At 39.5% G+C, this 16,546-nt stretch overlaps 1 protein-coding gene across 1 annotated transcript in view; it reads right to left on the bottom strand.

The window, feature by feature from the left end:
• STK32C (serine/threonine kinase 32C) overlaps positions 1 to 16,546 on the bottom strand; it is a 255,918-nt gene that overhangs the window by 237,874 nt on the left and 1,498 nt on the right. The window lies entirely within an intron of this gene.

Raw genomic sequence — 16,546 nt, 5'->3', positions numbered from 1 at the left:
CTTGGTGATTTTTGAACATTTTACCTTAGGCTTACCTTGAAAAGGACATGAACAACACTGACAAAACAGATTGATCCTCTCCCTTTTAAAAAATTAGGTTGTTTTTAAAAAAAAAAAAAACCCTCTGATGCTGAATAAATGCCAACCCCTCCAAAATGAGGGCTGCAACCGATGGGCAACCCAATCACAGCAAGATTATCAGGATAAAACTCAGGGAATATATGACCCTGACTCTCTCCGCTACATCCATGTTGGCGGGATGGGAGAAGATTGAAAATGTGATTCCTGCTCTCCATAGGCATCACAACAGTAGAACTGACAGTGCAGCGGAATAACATGATGGTCACACAGGGAGTCCACATTGGCAGCAGATCTGAAGGCTGGGTTTGTTGGTGTCTAGCCACTCAAATAAAACTCATGCTGCTGAAATGCTTATTTTGGGGGGGTGAATGCTTTTGTGCCAGTTAACATTGAAAGTGTCCCTTTTAAGTGCATGTTGAGAGTGCATATTTTTGCTTGTTGTTAAATGTACATTCTATACACTTTCACAACAATAAAGTATAGCATCCCAAAATGTTGTTTCCTTTGCATTACAGCCACATTTGAAAGGTAATTCATGTTTTCTTCACTTTTTACTTGAATCATGTCTTTTCCTTATTTAGCAGAGACAGGCTGGAAGGGTAAATGAAGGTGGGCATTAGTAGGCTGAGAGAAGGAGGTAGACCGTAAACCTATAGGTACTGTTATAGGGCAAAAGTTTCCCAGCAGTGGAAACAGTGCTTTTAAAGTTGGTAGAAGTTCAGCTTGCAGTGTTACTGTCATTTTCCCCCAGTTATGGAAACTATGGAATTACACTGGTGTAAATGAGAGGAGTATCAGATCCTCCTTTGTTTATTCAATGGGAGGAACACATACACAGCAAATGAATCAATCCGGGTATCTGATATAGTGAAAGCATTAACTGACTCCTGTGATGATTTTTTTTTTGTAAGTAGAATTCAGATTTTTTTTTCCAGTGTTAATATGTGAATTGTGCGCTACAAAAATATACTAAAGGCCAGGTTCACTGAATATACTGGGGTTGAGCAAGGTGTAAGTCAGCAAAGAATTTAGGCTAATATTTCTAAAATGAAAAGCCAATAAAATAGCCTTGCTTCTTGCATATCTGAGCTGACTCTGTTTCTGCAGTTGCCCAATGAGTCTTTGTATTAAATTGTATCAGAATTCCCTGCCTGTAAAAGAAAATAATTACTCATTACATATGCCCTAACCTTTCTTTTGCTTTAACATTTCACTCTGATTACACTTTAAAAAACAAAAGCATCTGGCTCTTTACAAAACTTAACGTAAATGATGATGGTGAGAAAGAGAGAACTGCTGCATGGCAGTGATGAGCTGAAAGGTTGCATTACAAGTGTAATAATAACTTATTAATTTATTGCCCAATATGGGATAGGAGCTTTCCAAACAAATAAGGAGACATTCCCCCTGTGCAAGTGACATTTCAACCCATCTAGGTGAGATATGAAGGTGGAAGACAATAAAAGCAAGTGACGGAGGGGAGATACTCAGTATGGGACTTGTGGGTCCACCTTCTTCCCCTCTCTGTCTTTCTCATCATGATGACTTCATACAGGTCAGGGTGGAGACAGAGGGAGGGCTAGGATGAATATGCCTACTAGAAGAAGAACATTTTAAGTAGAGATTTTAAGGAGGTGAGGATGGAGAGATGGCAGACCACGTCAGGAGAGAATTCTAGGCACGGGGGCTGCATAGAAGGAAGCATGGAGAAAAGAATGGGAGAATGGTGTGCAGTGGCTATGATTTGGGTGCTTATACTGGCTTCAGGCAGTCTGATTACATCCTAATAATATTCATGTCCTATATGGTCTCTTCCATAAGGGTAAAAAATAGTTAAACTCCATCACGTTCCTGTTGCAGAGTTCTTGATTCGTGTTCCCAAGAGGGCAGGGGTCAGGGTCTTACCTGAGAATACAAGAGTTATGACTTTAAATCCTTGTGAAGCCCAAGGATTCACAGAGCAATGGGGCTTTGTTCTTAGGCCCCATTAACAGCAGTGCCCCAAGAGCAGCTATATTGCAGAATAAGAGGCATAGAACTAGCACTATTAACGTACATTTTAAAGTGCTTTGTGGCGTTTTCAGACCCTTCTGATTGTGTGAATTGCTTTATTCTCAGTTTTCCTTAGTTGTGCTCTAAATATCATGTTTTAAAAATAAAATGATCTCGTTTTCATAGAAACCTTCTCCAAAATGTTCCTTTTTCCACCTTATTCCTGAATTTTTCCAAAATATATTTTTGAGCACTATAGAAGTGACAAAGTCTGGAAAACTGAAGAAAATATCTTTAGGGCTGGTCTACACAGGGAACTTACATCAAGCATAGCTACATGTCTCAGGGGTGTGAAAAATCCATACCCCTGAGAGATGTAGTTATGCCGACATATCCCCCAGTGTAGACAGTGCTAAATTGATGGAAGAACCACCTCTCGGGGAGGTGGATTACCTATGCTGTTGGGAGAACCCCTCCTGTCCGGGTGGGTAGTGTCAACACTGAAGCACTACAGTGGCAGAGCTGCAGCAGTTTAAGTGTAGATATATCCTTAGATTGCTTCAGACTTGATTCTGATTGCAAATCCGTTATGAACAGCTCAGCTCTGGTTCCATGGGTTGGATTAGGACATCAGAATCAGAGGTAACTCAGTCAATTATCAGACAATTCACTTTAGTTCATCTGCATACTACAATCTTTTTGGTAAAAATGTGGTAAACATCCTTTTGGATTTTTCTCTGTACTCTGTCATCTAGGGAATCAGACTTATCTCCTGGCTGTCATATAAACAGCAAGATAGATTTTCTAGCTGAGGCACCTTACCTAGCCTTGACATGACATTTTAAATCATTAAGTAAAGTAAAATCATTTTTGTGCTATGCCACCCTTAACTGGATTTTGTTGATCTCAACCAGCTCCTTTCACACTGATTTTTAAATGAATATATCCATTAAATATGTATGTAAAATTAACATTGCAAAAACCTGTTGTCTGCTCTAGTCTTGGCTGTTATGTATCAAACATATTTCACAATTATAGAAGTTTTGAAGTACAAATTTGTAAAAGTTATGTATGTTATGCTTTATATTTCATGTTGATTAAAGACACTAAAAACCGCATGATGATTGGATGAATTACATCTGTCACAATCTCTCCACCTAGTCCCATAGTCCTCCACCAAACATTGTTCAAAACTGTCCTAAAATCAAACCATAGTTTTGACAAACCTCTGATGTGTTTTGCTGTTACTTTTGTGTTTCATTAGTATGCAGAAGCAAAGAATGATACTGCATATTAGGCATCTACCTGATAACTGCCCTCCACTTATTTCTGAGCATGCACTTCGCAGGCTAAAACATCTATCCAAAATTCTAACACACACAACCTTTACATAATCTAACATCTGTGTGCATGTGTGAGTGGAAACACTGCACCCACAACACCAACTGGACTCAGTGCAAATGCTGACATGTAAGGATTTACACATACAGGTGTAGTGCACAGTGTGGGTGGAAATTTGGGTACATGCTATTTTGCACACACTGAAATAGAAGCTGGAGGCTGAAAATCTGGCCCTTTATATGATACTTGCATTAAAAATTCCTAAAATATCCTTCAGCCACATCAATGCTGATGGTGGTAGTAGTAGTTAGAGCTGTAAGCAAACAGTGCTTTTCACATAATGTAAAAAGGCAAGGTCTATCCCCAAAAGGCTTACTATCTAAGGATCTGATCCTGTAAGGTGTCAAGTTTCTTTGCTTTCTGGTTCCTGAGCGATTAGGATGCACTTGGATTACATTTTCCAGCTTTTCTCCACAACTGTGAAGATCAGAAACTTACTTTAAAATGCCATGATCAATTGACTCCAGGAGCTGGGGCTTTATGAATAACACCAAATATAACAATACTCATGATAAAATTGACAGTTGGCAACACAGCATGATGTAACTGCTGAAGGCGTCTAGGAACAAAGCCTGATTTCATTGTGGATCCGCAAGCTCCACAAGGATTAAAGCTACACCTCCAGTGGCACCAGTTTCTCAACACCGGGCTGGAGCAGACAGGATCAGACCCAGAGGGAGAGTTGGAGAGCATATGGAGGTGTGTAAGGAAGAAGAGTGGAGATAAAGGTAAAAAACTTGCAAACATGACTAAATCTACATAAACCCCCTGATGACTTCTCAAACCACTTGAGTTTTAATCCCAAGATTACTACAAAGATATAATAAGAATATGCTGATGTGTATATAACCCTATAGATCATCACTACCTTGTTCAAAGTTAAAATGGAGATTATTTTAAGCACCTTACCCCATGTTTTGCAATTTCATGTCTGTTTCCATGGGGATGGGACCAGCACTGTAGCAGCTGGCAGCAGGGCTGTTAAAACTATTGTAAATTTCAGCTCTGACTGCCAGTGAGAATAGTAAATGCCATTTTTTTTCAAACACTACTTTACGGACTTTAAGCACCTTTAGGGTCCTGTAGACCCCAAGTGTTAACTTTTACTAGACAGTCAGGAAAACACCATCAAGATGCTTAATGCTTTTTCTATTTACATAGATATAATTATTGTAGAATAATGATATTTCTCAACCAGAGCACTGATAGCAGCCATCCATGCAGCTAGACTTTTCACAAATTAGATTTTTACTGCAATTTTAGATCTCTATATAGATATGATGGATACAGGAGAGAGGATACATGGCGTGGTATAAAGGTTTTACTGCCAGAAGTTTCAAATGACTGCCTTCCTCAGGAGAGAAGAAAACCATATTTAAATGTTGCATTAAGAAGTTAAATCTAAGTAAAATGACTAAGGCTGAGATTTTCAAAGGAGCCAGGCACTCATCATCCATTGCAATTCAGTGAGATTTGGGAAACTAACTCCCTCAGTCTTCTTTCAAAATCCAAACCTATATTTTTCAATATTTAAAAATGGTTTAGCTATTTCTGTTATAAGGAGAAAAGTCTCGTTCTCAGTCATCCCCACCCCCACATATTTATTAAAATATCTGTACAGTTGTGATAGAGAGCAAAGATCTTTAAATTTCAAAAGGAGAGTTAGCCTCTAAAGAGATGAAACAGGCCTAGAAGCTCTATCTCCCACTTCTTCCTCCACCTACAAAGACAGGAAATCAAATGTGTGGGATATGCTCACTGGCCTGACATTTCTAGCTTCAAAAGCTAGCTCTCTGTTATCCTAATAAATGATCCTTGGTCATTTCTCCTTCCCCCCCCCCCCCCCCGCATTCCCTTGAATTATTCCAGTAAGGTGGATCTTGGTTTAAGGAATTCAAATACTGATTGTCCTTTGAGAAAAAAGCCCCACATTCTATATAACCTAATCTGAGGATTTTTCCTGTAGTATTGACTACAGTGAAAGCTTTTCTGAGTAGACAATGAGAGTTGTGCCTGTGGAGTGCAGGACTGCGCTCTTTATTAGAAAAGGTTAATTTTGGTAAATAAGATGAGCTAGAAACAAACCTGATCTTACCCCCCATTCAACTATAAAGGTCCCACGGACTTCAGTGAACCTGGGATCAGACCCTAAGAGCAAGGCAATTCCTAAGAGTAGCAGAAAAAATTAGACGTTAGCTTTAAAAGCCCTTAGGCCAGTTTTACAATTTCTAATTTCAGTTTGTACTCCTCAGATGCAGTGCCCAAAAGACAAAAGCCTTCATACCTCATCATTTCAAGTTAAACGAAGGAATCGACAGCTAAATTGATTACACCAAATGTATTGATATGTCCCGAACTTCCTTTTAGTTAGCCATTTTGATGCTGCCAGAGAAGCCAAGATGGACGTTCACTTCACAGTTCTTCTTCAGACATTTTTAGATAACTTTATACAAAACACTCTGACGGTGTCAGGAGCTAGCACTCTGAGCACATAGGCTTCCGGCAGCACCCTTGGAGAAGGCTGACAGGGATGTGCAAGCTAACTGGCTAATCAGGGTGGGAGACTGGGTGAGCCAATTAGGCCATCGGCTGAGGGGTATAAAAAAGACACAGGAAGGGAGAAAGTAAGGCTGACTGAGCTCAGTGTGAACAAGAAGCTCAAGGAAAGGACACCTCTGTTCTTCCCTGGCCTTGTGGGAAGGGGCTGAAGGTAGAGAAACATTGTAACAATATTGCTGAATGGGCCTATACTGAGAATGGGAATGTAACTAAATCACACGCAGTTGCTACTTTACAGAGTGAGTCTGAGAGTTCCTACAGCATCTGAGAACAGAGATGAAGTGTGCCCTGTTAAACACAATATACTGTTAATTTTTATATCTCATTCTGTTATAGGTACTGCAGGCAGCCCCTCCTATAGTTAAGGTTGCCCAACCCTACTACTTATAAAAACCTGTCTTTAGTTGCTTATAACTTTGCCAAACTTTAAACATTCAAGCTAAAACTTTCCTGTTGGTCTCAGCCATATATATATATATACATATATGCGCAACACTGATTCAGCATATCTAAGAACAACATCAGGGGAAATTATGATGTTTTGTCCATATTAAAAATTCTTACAACTGTTTCATTGAAAAGCGCTAGCTCCTCCATGTTTTGGAACAGGGACTTCAAACTTGGCGGGTGGGCAGGGAGTGGCCCTGATGTCAAGGTGTGCATTTTGTTGTTCTAGGGAAAAACTTCCCAAATTTGGTAAAGTTATAAGCCCTTGAAAACTTCTGATAGGTACAGATAGGAAACTGAAGCACAGAGAGGTTAAGGTCCAAGCCAGAGGTCCTGTAGAAAAACGTGATCATGTAATTTTAAAAGTGTATCATAATGTATAAGCACAGGAAGACTGAATGAAGGTTGTACAGACAACCTTAATCCTGACATTTCCTAACCTTTATGTGCTTCAGTTTGCAACCCGCAATGTTTAACATTTTAGTGTTATAATATTTTTTCCTGTTTCTGGTAGGGAATGTGGAGTCCCATGTATTTTCTTTACTTCGAAAACAATTGGATTCACTGTAAAGGATGGAAGACTCTCATACTGTGACAGTGTGTACCCCTATGTTCATCCCTTTTAGAGGACTGTGGTAAAACTTTGTACAAAGTATGCCTCATGAGGTGTCATTTGAAAACTCATGATTTGCTGATCATTACTGTCTTGGTAAAATACATGTGGTAACATTGTACAGTTATAAGTAAAGTTATAAGATTCTACTGTGTGATATTATGGAGACCTGTTCCAGCACTTATGCCTCCAGAACTAGGGAAGTGGGGAATGTTACTGCAACCCCTGGCTTGAAATGATTTCCATTATATACACGGTTTACAGTTTGTTTCAATAGCTCTCAGCACCCCTGTCTGGTGGGCAATCATAAACATATTCCCCAGAGACAAAAGGCTAGCCAATGCCTCAATCAGGTATCAACGAGATCAAATGGACCATCACCTCATTAAGTGACCACTGTTTGGCAGGAGAGATGATATGGGCCAAAAAATCTACATTTTTGACAAAAAAGTAGCTTGAGGTTCCTGTCCTCAAAGACTTTTTGTCTTCTGAGCCTCAGCTGGAGATGATTCTTCGGCAAGAGAAATGACTATAAGGGGAGAGAGCAGACGCCCCATATCATCTCTCCCTTTCTCTCTACACACGGAATCATCAACACTTGAAGAACAAAGGAAACAGCACTGGACTCAGGAGTGATCCTGACTGAAAGATTCAGCCAATAAGAATGTTGGAACTTGTGGTGAGAAAGATCTTTACTTTGAATTCACTTTAGGTGTTAGTTGTGTTTTACCTTTTATGTCTTTGTAACCAATTCTGACTTTTATGCCTCATTATTTGTAATGACTTAAAATCTATCTTTCTGTAGTTAGATAAAACTTTTTCATTGTTTTATCTAAACCAGTGTGCTTGGATGAAGTGTTTGGGAAACTTCATTTGGGATAACAGTATTTGTGCATATGATTTTCTACTAATGAAATGATGGACTTGATATGAGCTTGTATTACTTGTATATGAGCTTGATATGAGCTTGACTTGATATTGAGCTTGTATTCTGGGCAGTACAAGATGCAACATTTCTGGGGAAAGTCTGGGACTGGGAGTTGCCCTGCAGTGTAATTCACAAGTGGCTGGTTATAGCATTCATACAGTATAACTGGGAGGAGGCTATGTGCGAGCAGGCCAGGAGTGGTTGTTCTTGTGGCGAAGCAATGTAAAAGACATCCCGATTAGAGAATTGAGGGGACACAGCTGTTCATCAGTCCAGATTGTACTCTGGGTAATGTCCCCCACATCTCATTTTTGAAAACAATTTAGAGGGGGAAAGAGCGCTTGCACCAGGTTAGTTAGAAATCCTGACAATGTTGAGTTCATGTCAGATATGACTACGCCAATTAATAACCTCTGATTAATCTAAAATATACTATATATGGTGCAGTTCAATTTGGGGAAGACCTTGTTTTCTGTCAGAAAATTATCACTGAAAAACTTCTCCAGATGGAAAGCTATAACAAGTAGCTAAAGCTGCTACATTTTTAGAAAGCATCGTAGATGCCAAACCAATTTTCTATACAAATAATAGCACTTAAATCTGACTATTTCAGAGCAGAGCAATTGCTTTATGGATGTGTTCTGTCTGTTGGCTTTTGTAAATAGTCACAAAGCATGAGGAACACTTCTTTCTTTTCAAGACCAACTTTACAGATAGCTGGAGCATAACATTGAAATACTGTGAAGCATTTCGAAGGTTAAACCGGAAAACATGAAAAGGGGTAAGTGTGTGTTGTAATCAAGGACAAGACTAAAATGTGGATTTATCAAAAGCAGTTGCCTTATCACTTCTATATCAGTTTGGATTATATTCAACAGCATGTTTTTTCTTGGGCTACACACAAATTTATTAAGAAATATTAGCTGATTTTCCTATTTGGGGGACAGTATCCTAGAAAAAGATTTTGGGGTCGTGGTGAATAATTAGCCAAATATGAGCTCCCCATGTGATGCTGTAGCTAAAAGGGCTAATGCTATCTTTGGATGTATGAACAGGGAAAACTCGAGTAGGAGTAGGGAGGTTATATGACCTCTGTATTTGTCACTGGTGTGACTGCTATTGGAATACAGCATCTAGTTCTGGTATCAACAATTAAAGAAAAATGTTGGAAAAATTGGAGAGAATTTTGAGAAGAGCCACAAGAATAATTAAAGGATTGGAAAACATGCTTTCTAGTGAAAGACTCAAGGAGCTCAATCTATTTAGTGTGTCAAAAAGAAGGTTAGGGAGTAACTTGATCAGTCTATAAGTACCTACATGGGAAACAGAAATACGATAGGTTTCAGAGTAGCAGCCGTGTTAGTCTGTATTCGCAAAAAGAAAAGCTTATGCTCAAATAAATTTGTTAGTCTCTAAGGTGCCACAAGTACTCCGTTTTCTTTTTGAGAAATACGACAGTTGAGGATTCTTTAGTATAGCAGACAAAGGAATCACAAGATCTAGTGACTGGAATCTGACGCTAGACAGACTTAGACTCTTAATACGGCATAATTTTTTTTAACAGGGAGTATGATTAACCACTGGAACAAATTACTAAGTGTTGTGCTGGATTCTCCATCAATGGACACTTTGTAAAATTAAGAATAGATCTTTTCTAAAAGAAATGCTCTGGTTCAACCACAGCTATTGGACATGAAGCAATAATTAATTCAAGGAAGTCCTATGACCTGTGTTATGCAGGCGGTCAGACTAGATGATCACAATGATCCCTTCTGGTCTTAAAATCTGATATTCAGATTTCTCTGGAGGAAAAATCTAAACTTTGTATTAACTGGCAGAACGTATGATGTTTTTCTATTTATATTAAGCTTTCACCTTTGATTTTAGACAACTATGTCTTTAATTCATTATGCTTGTCATATATACAGTTTTGTCATTAGAAACATATACCAGTCTACTTTTTGCTGATTTTTTTTAAACTGACAATTGTGATAATATATGAAGAATAACTGACATTATCTCACATCAAATTGAAATATTAATTGGCTCTTTATTTCAGGAAGTAAACGGAATGTCTTAAGAGATCTCCATAGCAACCATGCTATGCCAGTAAATATGAGTGCACCAGAACAACACTGTAATTGCTCTGAATATGCTAACAAGCTGTCATAAATATAAAGGGAAGGGTAACCACCTTTCTGTACACAGTGCTATAAAATCCCTCCTGGCCAGAGGCAACATCCTGTTACCTGTAAAGGGTTAAGAAGCTCAGCTAACCTGGCTGGCACCTGACCCAAAGGACCAATAAGGGGATATTTTTGGGGGGAAGATGTCTCTAAGTGGTCTCTTTCCCTGTTCTTTGTTTAAAACGCTTGGTGGTGGCAACATACTGTTCAAAGACAAGGCAAAGTTTGTACCTTGGGGAAGTTTTTAACCTAAGCTGGTAAAAATAAGCTTAGGGGGTCTTTTATGCGGGTCCCCACATCTGTACCCTAGAATTCAGAGTGGGGAAGGAACCCTGACACAAGCAATGATGGAAAAAAACAGGCAATGATTTAAAAAAACACACACTTTAAATGTTTATACATCTATCCTGTTATAAAAACACTGCTTGTAAGTACCCTATTTATTTATAATCATTCTTGGGCAATGTTTCCTCACTTGGAAAGATTTCTTTTCTCTTTAAGGGTATAGAGTCTGTTCAGAAAAAATGCCTTCTAAACTATATTGTGAAGCTGACTTTCTAAAGCATTTTACAATTGTCTTACTCATTGCTCTTGTTACCTCTTAACATTCAAAATGGGACACAGTGTGTTTCTATGGGTCCAGTCCTGCACCTACCTTCGTCAAAAAATTCTAGTAGAGTCCATGGACATAGCAGCCATATAAGCAGGCCCATACACAGCTAATCAGTTAAATGTACTAGGTTTTACTAGATTTTGCAATATCAATCCCAACACCACTCTTACTTTACATTCCAATCACACCACAACACTGCTTGATAATTAGTTGTAATGTTGTACCTGTAGCATTTTAATAGTTACATTCTGTACTCTTTAATAATACAAAAGAGATGCCAGTGTTAATAATTATTCAATGTTAATTACTTTGGCTAGTAAAGGCTTGTTTGCCAATAATCACTAGCTACCTTTTTAATATAATTTTCTCATACTTAGTATATCTTTTAGAACCGTGGTTTTCAAGCTGTGGACCCATGGGGTTCTGCAGACTGTCTAAGATTTCCAAAGGGGTCTGCACCTCCATTTGAAATTTGTTAGCAGTATACAAATGGAAAAAAAGATCTAAAACCACTGTTCTAGAGCAAAAGTAGAGCCTCAATTTTGACCTCACTTACACAGGTGACATCAATAGAAATTCATAGAATCATAGGACTGGAAGGGACCTCAAGAAGTCATCTAGTCCAGTCTAGCACTGATGGCAGGACCAAGTATTATCTACACCATCCCTGACAGGTGTTTGTCTAACCTGCTCTTAAAAATCTCCAATGATGGAATTCCACAACCTCCCTAGGCAATTAATTCTAGTGCTTAACCACCCGGACAGTTAGGATGTTTTTCCTAGTGTCCAACCTAACCCTCCCTTGCTGCGATGTAAGCCCATTGCTTCTTGTCCTACCCTCAGAGGTTAAAAACAATATTTTTTTCTCCCTCCTCCTTGCAACAACTCATGTAAATAAAGGCAAAATTGTGCCCTGAGGGTTCACACTAGATACATAATAATAATCTGAACCTAATGTTTCTAGTGTGAAATTCTAGCCCTACTGACATCAGGGGGAGTTTTGCCATTGACTTCAGTAAGCTACTATTTCACCCTGACAACTCTAGCAGTTATTAACGAGTTTATACATTGTTACATACAAGGAAAACAGCCCTGGCTGGTGTGCTTGAAAACAGTTACTGGGGAAGTAAAAAAAAAATTGGGTCATATTCTGGTCCTGATTCATCAAAATACTTAAACATGTGCCTAACTTTAAGCATGAGCGCTCATGTGCTCAGAGTCAGTCATGCACTTAAGGACCTTTCTGAATCAGGACGTCTGTGCTGCCTTAAACCTATTAAACTTCATTGGAGCTCCAAAGAAGTTTAAATCAATGAAGAATCTGCCCGCTAAAAGTTCTTTGAGATAAACAGTATTAAGATCTGGAACAATATTAACCAGATATTAGTGATTAAGACAAGCATACAGTACTTCAAGATGACGTGACATTCAAACTTATTGTCCCTCAAGGTTAAGAAGAAATGTATAATCACCTAAATGGAAGTGAATGTAATTTTAAGATATTGTACTCTAATTTATTCTCACCATTGTCCAATCTTCAGAGCTTTGCTCTTACTCATGGTCGTGGCAGAATGTCATGTGTCACGAGAAGCTGAAGCTTCATATTTTTAGTTATTGCAAAGAAGCCTCGTCACTAACTTCTGTTTTCCTTCTCTATTCTTTTAAATGAGGCATTATTTCTTGAGATTAACAACTACCCTATCTTTGCAGAGGGCCTGCAAACCCTCTGGGTCAGTCACTCCAATTGAAATAGGATTTCCATCTTTGAATGACCATGCAGGATTGGGTTCTATGTATGCTCATTCTTGCTTATCACACTGCATGCAAATAGGAATAGTGAAAATCACATTGCCCAGCTACTTAACAGAATATGTATTTATCAGTTGTGTCAGCTTTGAGGACTTAATCCATCCTTTTATCTGTGAAAGCTGAGATAACAAGACTGAAATTACACAGTACTCCTAGAGCCTGTAAATTGAGGGTGGGGGGGAGGAGTACTTGTGGCACCTTAGAGACTAACAAATTTATTTGAGCATAAGCTTTCGTGAGCTACAGCTCACTTCATCGGATGCATTCAGTGGAGAATACAGTGGGGAGATTTATATACACAGAGAACATGAAACAACGGGTGTTACCATACACACTGTAACCAGAGTGATCACTTAAGGTGCGCTATTACCAGCAGGAGAGCGGGGGGTGGGGGTGAACCTTTTGTAGTGATAATCAAGGTAAAGAAGTAATGCATGATCACCTAAATGGAAGTGAATGTAATTTTAAGATATTGCACTCTAATTTATTCTCACCATTGTCCAACCTTCAAAAACAGACTCCAAGGAGAGACTGCTGAATTGAAATTAATTTGCAAACTGGATACAATTAATTTGTAATTTGAATAGAGACTGGGAGTCGATGGGTCATTACACAAAGTAAAACTATTTCCCCATGTTTATCTCCCCCCCACCCCCCACTGTTCCTCAGACAGTCTTGTCAACTGTTGGAAATGGCCCACCTTGATTATTACTACAAAAGGTTTCCCCCCTCCCCACTCTCCTGCTGGTAATAGCTCACTTTAAGTGACCACTCTGGTTACAGTGTGTATGGTAACACCCATTGTTTCATGTTCTCTATGTATATAAATCTCCCCACTGTATTTTCCACTGAATGCATCCGATGAAGTGAGCTGTAGCTCATGAAAGCTTAAGCTCAAATAAATTTGTTAGTCTCTAAGGTGCCACAAGTACTCCTTTTCTTTTTGCGAATGCAGACTAACATGGCTGCTACTCTGAAACCTGTCATTATGCAAGGCACTGAATTTAGCCGTATGGAGTGGAAATCTTATCAACTTCATGAAAAAACTCATACAGATACAGACAGACATCATCTTCCTTTCCAAATGCAAACAGATGGACATCATACCAAAAGAACTGAAGGTAAAAAATCCATTACAATCTACATACCACACAGACTATGCTGACAGCTTGTGCCACACGCTCTCAAAGAAACTGTGGGACCACCTGATCAACATCCTGTACAGCAAACAAGGAAAGACTAAGAACGAGCTCTCAAAACTGGATACTCTCATAAAAAAACAACCTTGTGGCTGGACTTTACAAAAACTAGGCAAGCCATTTATAACACACACTTTGCTTCTCTACAAAAGAAAAAGGACACTAAACTACTACATGCCACAAGGAGCCACAACAGTGGTTCCCTTAACCCATCCAGCAATTTTGTTAATCTATCCAACTATACTGTTAGTCCAGTAGAAGAATCTGTCCTATCTCGGGTCCTCTCCTTCTGTCCCTCCACTCCCACGAACACGATACAGTTCTGTGGTGACCTAGAATCCTATTTTCAACACCTCCGACTAAAGGAATATTTCCAACACACCTCTGAACAACATACTAACCCACAGAGAGCTTCTTACCAAGACTACAAAAAGAAGGATTCTGGGTGGACTCCTCCTGAAGGTCGAAACAACAGACTAGACTTCTACATAGAGTGCTTCCGCTGACGTGCACGGGCTGAAATTGTGGAAAAGCAGCATCACTTGCCCCATAACCTCAGCCGTACAGAACCCAATGCCATCCACAGCCTCAAAAACAACTCTGACATCATAATCAAAAAGGCTAACAAAGGAGGTGCTGTTGTCATCATGAATAGGTTGGAATATGAACAGGAGGCTGCTCGGCAGCTCTCCAACACCACCTTCTACAAGCCATTACCCTCTGATCCCACTGAGGGTTACCAAAAGAAACTACAGCATTTGCTCAAGCAACTCCCTGAAAAAGCACAAGAACAAATAAGCACAGACACACCCCTGGAACCCCGACCTGGGGTATTCTATCTGCTACCCAAGATCCATAAACCTGGAAATCCTGGATGCCCCATCACCTCAGGTATTAGCACCCTGACAGCAGGATTGTCTGGCTATGTAGACTCCCTCCTCAGGCCCTACGCTACCAGCACTCCCAGCTAAATGGACACAAATCAGACGTCAAGAATTATAACATTCAAAAACCAGTTGGAGAACACTTCAATCTCTCTGGTCACTCGATTACAGACCTAAAAGTGGCAATTCTTCAACAAAAAAACTTCAGAAACAGACTCCAATGAGAGACTGCTGAATTGGAATTAATTTGCAAACTGGATACAATTAATTTAGGCTTGAATAGAGACTGGGAGTCGATGGGTCATTATACAAAGTAAAACTATTTCCCCATGTTTATTCCCCCCATCCAACCCCCACTGTTCCTCAGATGTTCTTGTCAACTGCTGGAAATGGCCCACCTTGATTATCACTACAAAAGGTTCCCCCTACACACACACACTCTCCTGCTGGTAATAGCTCACCTTAAGTGATCACTCTGGTTACAGTGTGTATGGTAACACCCATTGTTTCATTTTCTCTATGTTTATAAATCTCCCCACTGTATTTTCCACTGAATGCATCCGATGAAGTGAGCTGTAGCTCACGAAAGCTTATGCTCAAATAAATTTGTTAGTCTCTAAGGTGCCATAAGTCCTCCTTTTCTTTTTGCAAATACAGACTAACACAGCTGCTACTCTGAAACATGTAAATTGGAAGTCAAACTTGTTCACACTTTGGTCCTAGATTGAAATGACAAGGTAGTGCTGGCCCCCTCATTCTACCCAACCAGAGTTCCAGCAATCTCTCTGCAAGACCTTCCTGGCTGTGAATCTCCCTCTACGAGAGCTCCTCTTGTGATGGGGGTGAAGGAAGACCACATTACACTAGCAGGTTTCAGAGTAGCAGCCCTGTTAGTCTGTATCCGCAAAAAAAAAAAAAAAAAAAAACTTGTAGCACCTTAGAGACTAACAAATTTATTTGAGCATGATTCAATACTGCCCAAACAGCTTTTCAGTTGGAGACTACCCCCACAGTAAACCACTGTAAGATAGCTGGGGGTGGCATCTAGATAAGAAAACTACTCAGGGGAGGTGAACAAAGCACACCCCATTCTGCCACCTGTAGTGCATATGTATGTACTGGAGGCATTGGTTTAACAAAAGAAACATTCATGTTGATGGCTTTGTGAAAGCTATTCTCTCATATGGCCAATAACACCGAGAAATATTTCCTAAAATTCTAACATTCAAGTTCATGACACTAAAACTGCATCAAAATACTGTCTTAGAACTATATTTGTTGCCTTTCAGATTGAAGCATGCAGGGTTTTTAACCTCTCTTTAGTGTGTTTTCTGTTACATGCACACTTCCTTTTAACTTTTGATTTTTTCCATTTAAATCTTAAAATCACTGTACACCACCTCCCCTCTCCTCAGACAGGTAAACGTTCTCAAAAAGAAAAGGAGTACTTGTGGCACCTTAGAGACTAACCAATTTGCGCGCTGACGATGCAAGAGGAAAAAGCACAGCACAGCACTTTCACAATCTATAGACAGAAGGATCCAGGACCAGGTGAGAATTCTGGTATGAAAGGGGTTGGGGAGCAGTCTATGATCCACACAGGTTAACTTTCTTCCCATATTCATGGGTCTACTGCAAGATGTTGAATAAATTATAGGTTTACACATTATAAATGACAAATCCAATTACCGCTAAAGCAGGACGGCTCTTTCCAGCACCAGTCAGGCAACTGGAAATTCAACAGATGACCCACCACGTGTGTGCACACTAGGGATTCTGCCGTATCAGCTGCACACATCTTTTGATCATCTCTCAGCCCAGAGAAGTAAAGTGG

The sequence above is a fragment of the Lepidochelys olivacea genome (assembly GCF_965140295.1).
Source record: "Lepidochelys olivacea isolate rLepOli2 genome assembly, chromosome: 7".
NCBI lineage: Eukaryota > Metazoa > Chordata > Testudines > Cheloniidae > Lepidochelys > Lepidochelys olivacea.
The sequence above is the reverse complement of the archived record's forward strand: the minus strand, read 5'-3'. Positions and strand labels throughout refer to the sequence as shown.